General features: G+C 30.6%; 1 pseudogene; it reads left to right on the top strand.

Annotated features, from left to right (window-relative positions):
• Window positions 1-3466: 3466 nt before the first annotated feature.
• Window positions 3467-4504, top strand: LOC149531362 (BTB/POZ domain-containing protein At3g05675-like; annotated as a pseudogene).
• The last annotated feature ends 494 nt before the right edge of the window (window positions 4505-4998 follow it).

The following is a 4998-nucleotide window of genomic DNA, read 5'->3' as shown; positions in this document are numbered from 1 at the left end:
TACCAATCAGAAAAAATGAGACATAGCCTCAAAAAGATTTGAACTTTTGACCTCTATACACAAACTCTCCAGCACTAGGTCAAGCTAGAAAATGATAATTAAAAGTTGTGATATGTATTATATTTGAAAGAATTATTAAATTTGAGAGAAAGAAAGAGATACTTGATCAACAACTTTAGTTGCTAAAAATTATTCTTTTTTATTTTGTTGTATTTCATTTGTAATATAAATAATGTTGTATGTATTCATTTTATGAAGATAAATTAAGAAAATACTTGAGAATTATATCTTAAGTATATTTTGAGTATTTTGGGATTTTATTGTTTTTTTTTTTTTGTAGTATAAATCATGTGAAAGATACTGTAAAGGACCTTGTTTTTTTCCTTTACAAACATAAGTCTTGGGAATGCTATTAAATTTTTTTATATACATTATTATAAACATATTATTTTGGCACAATCAAGAAAAATGCAACTTGTTTTAGACAAATTATGTATATTCTATGATCCTAAGAAAAAAACATAGGAAGAAGGTAATTAGGATACATTATTAATAAGATGATGTTATGAGAGAGAGTGACAAAGAGATATTTAAATTTCTAATAATATATTTCCATACTATTTTGATAGATTCTATACCCTAATATAAAGCTCTTATTTCAAAAGAATCAAGGAGAAAGTGGGGAACAATTTTGACATAAATTGTGCATATTCTATAATCCTAAAATAAAAAATCATAAGGGGAAGATAATCAAAATTTGTGTCAAATATGCTCATGTTGCAACCTACATTTTAAATTAATACTGATACGAATTTTTTAATGATAGGAATGGGTCATTTTTTATTGTAAGATGAAATGTTCTATTATAACTAAACAAATCTTATCCAAAATTTATAAAGTATAAATAAAATTAGAGAAGCAAAAATACAGATTTTTTATGATTTTGAATGCAAATTGAGGTGATTTTAAGTTTATTTCTAGTTCAATATCAATTGAAAGGGTATTCAAGGAAGGTAACTGATAATAGCATATCAATACAGTAAAAACTCCACTAGTGAGGAATACATTTTTTTTTAAAAGGTTAAAGAATATATTAATATGATAAAAAAAATCATTGATCATTGATTTAGTTATTTGTTTGGGTGACTAATTATTAGTGACTAATTTTTTAGTCATTTATTTAGTCACTTATCTTTTTCTAACCTTGTGATTTCACTCAATGACCAAATTAGTCATTTATTTACTCATCTGTACTTCTAAATTGAAAAACATTACTAAAATTTGATCACTTTTAGTCATGTCACTAAAAATTTTAGTCTTGCGACTAATTTTTTTAGTCATGTATCATTTATTTGCATAAATTCTACCAGTGAATCACTAAGAGAAAATATAATTTGTAAGTATAGATTTCAGCATACTTAGTTTGGTATGAATAGTTTCAATTGAATTCATCTGAGGAGAGTGAGTCTACTCATGATGATAATGGCTCCATTTATTGGGTCTTTAGAGGAGAGAGAGTTATAGAAGATTAGATGTTGTTTATGGATATGGAATGATTCATTTGTGATGCCAATATATCCTCCTCCATTTTAAATTTCTATATCATCAATTTGTTAGATGAAAATCACTAGAATTGGTCTTTTGAAATGGTGAGACTAAGATATAAACCTCAAACAAAGGCTTCATGCTATGGTGGGGTAGGAGGAAGATGATTGTGTAAATGGGTGATTGGGCTAGTTGGAGAAAATCAAGTTGTCATTTGCAAGTAGTTTCATTAATTTGATAAGGGAATCAACTTTGAAAGATGAATGATGAAAATTGGCATGTCCATCCTTATGATAGATGTCTCTATCTCATAATAGAATATTACCTATAATATTTTTGAAGGACAAAAATATAATAAAAATATAACTTGGTGGAAAAAGCCATGAGCTATGTGGCTCCACATTGTGGCTATTCCACTGTCCAATAGTGGAAATTCTTTATGTTAAATATGAAGATTTTGAAATTAAAAAAGATAACTATCAGAGATCTATATTTTTGTTTTAGTAATATATGTAGCTATATCTATAGTTGTGTGATTAAATAAAAAAAACAAGAGTACTAATCTCCACCAAGGGCACAACAAAAAAATGCAAACATCATAAGAGCATAGCAATGAAATACAATGATCACAAGAGCACGTCAATTAAATCTCCACCAACATTCAGAGCTCTCCACCCTCATTCAGAGCTCTCCACCCTCTTTTACACACAACTCTTCACAATTGATCAAAACAAATGGGGAATTATTAATGTTTTGTTTTCATTTACTTTTTGTTTATAATTCTCAATCCACAATCCACAAGATCTATTTACACACACACACACACACATGAAAATAATAATATAGTTTCGAAGAGTTTACATTTGTTCAACAAAATTAATGCTTTACAAGAAAATGCATCTGAAGAACTATTAGCTCAAAAGCAAGAACATGGTATTCAAACAAGACAAAAGGTGATTTACATGAGAGGTCTACAAGTGATGGTGTTGGCCAATCTTGAAAACTTGAATGCTGAAATGAAAGCTATCGATGATCAAACACCTATGCCAGAGTTACAACACATTGTGAAGTTGATTTTAGATAAGGTAGAGGTAGATATCACATGTTTGATAATCAAAATTTAAGGAACAAGAGAGAAGGAGGAGTGGATTTAGAAAGAGAATTAGAAGGAGCAGCTTTAGAAAGAGACTACATGGCAGAAACAATAGCTAAACAACATAGATGATATTATGGAATCCACTAGATAGAATCTAGGAAAGTGTTGCAATAGAATAGATAAGAAATGCAACATTGTATCACATCAACATAAAAGTGTTCCAATCAGATTAATAAGAAATATTTTTACAAATTAATAAAATTAAATACTAAATCGAATAGTGTAAAAAGTGTTAGTAAACTTTGATAATTCTACATTTAAAAATATTAAATCTTAAGATATAATATAATTCTTATACATTTTTTTTTCAAAGAACTAAAAATAAACTACTTTCAAATAGATATTATCTTAATTATAATTTCTTAGACTTATAATGTAATTTTTTTTCAAAATTTGAAATTTTATAAAAACAACTAATCTACATTCTTTTCATCTCTAATCTCTTCTAATAAACCTAAATTATCAAATCTCATTTATTACTTTTCCAAGATTTATGTTGCCTCACTTTTCACCCCATACCTATGTTGTTAAAAGTGAAATATTTTGAAGTCATGATCGGGTTTGGTCTAATTTAAGTCTAGGTCTAAGTCTTCCTTAGGTAGGCTATCTTTGCTGGGTTTCCTTGTCATTGCCTTTTCCTTCTCTAAGCTGGTTGGGTTGTTCTAGAGGTCTTTTTGTATCAGGTAGGTTATAGATCCCAACCTGGCTAAGATAATATGTTCCTATTGATGATCTTTTTCAGTAGAAGAATGATGATTGTGAATCATGATTTCCAAGCATTTGCAAGGAATCAAAGGAAATTTTTCAGGTGATTGATGTAATGATAGAATTGGCATTGTAACATTTAGAATTCCTCTCCTCATGATAATGTGTGCAGTTCCATTGATGAAACTTCTCTCATTCTTAACAAGTATATTGGCTATAGAGAAGTAGAGGTTTAGCATCCACCAATGCTGGAGGAATTTGAATTCATTTGGTGGAAATTTACATGCATTGTCGATACTTCGAAGAAGAAGGCATAAACCAATCTCTTGGTTTAGTGTAGATATTGTTTTAACTCTACAGGGAATTTCAACACCATTTGATAAGGATCAGGAAGAAAAAGTGGAAGTTGCGCAATCTGCTATGGTTTACTTGCATTCTAATTTTTTGAAAGGTATTGTGCTACTCTCTTAGCTGAGAGGTGGCAGACATCTTTAGATAACAAAATGGAGAAATCGGTACAAATCAATTTGAGCATGCCTGATTCAAGAACGACGAAAACCTACTATATTCCCCTACAAGCTATTTTATTCGAAAGATTTTTCTGGAATAATCAAGGATATTCCAAGTGCAACGACTCTTCTACCTATTGCATCAGAACTTTTGTCTAATGAATGCATAAGTTACTATGTCCATTTCTCGGAAGTTGTGCCATGGACCGAGGAAGAAGAAATGGAGGTGGTGAAATTGGTTCCTTTCCTACAACAAGGTGAAGCTACAGAGCTCCTTGCAAGAACCTCTCCTGTGAAAGGTAGTGCATTGGAGGATATGTTGAATGGCTCGATATTTACTACAGCCCACAACCATCTAAATGGTGCCACTGTGAAGGCATTTGTGGCCAAGTTATTGCGGGATTATTCATCTCGAGACACTGTTCGTCTTGTTCTAGACAATGCATTTGCTACAAGTTTGAAAAGTGTGAAGTATTCCTTAGAGGAATTTTCTAGCCCCAATCTAAGAGGTGCTGATCACGATAAGATTGAAGCTATGTAGCAAATGAACCTCCATACAACTGTTGTTAAAGGAAGGCAACAGTTTTAGTAAAATTTAAAACACTTATGCATAAAAAGGTTACCCTGGCAGAAAACGCACTCACATGTTCATTTTTTGCAAGGCGAAATAGTTTCTTCATTTTTGCAAGGAGAAGCCAAGTTTCTATTTTCCACGGGAGAATTCAAGTTCTCATTTTCTGCTGAAGAAGACAAATGTTTATTTTCTGCTATACAAAAGGCAGTAACAAAATAAAGCAACCCGCATTAAGCCATTTAACTCAAATGCTCAGAGGGTGTAAATCGAAATGGAGAGAATTATCTGCCTCTTGATCAGTTAATGATGATGATATGGGAAGGATAATCTTTGAACCTCAAAACTAATTTGAGAATCTATCATAAGAATTGAATCTATTTAGGTCATTCCAATGATGCCCCGAGAAGATGTATTATTTACACAGAATCAAGATTTTAGATGCAAACTATGAAATGATGAATATGAAGAATTGTACCATGCAGTTGTAGCTCTTGAAGTTATAAACATAT

The sequence above is a fragment of the Cupressus sempervirens genome, chromosome 11 (assembly GCF_028749045.1).
Source record: "Cupressus sempervirens isolate cs-2001-9-10 chromosome 11, ASM2874904v1, whole genome shotgun sequence".
Taxonomy (NCBI): Eukaryota; Viridiplantae; Streptophyta; class Pinopsida; order Cupressales; family Cupressaceae; genus Cupressus; species Cupressus sempervirens.
Note: the sequence above shows the minus strand (reverse complement) of the source record. Positions and strands in the feature narration are given on the sequence as shown.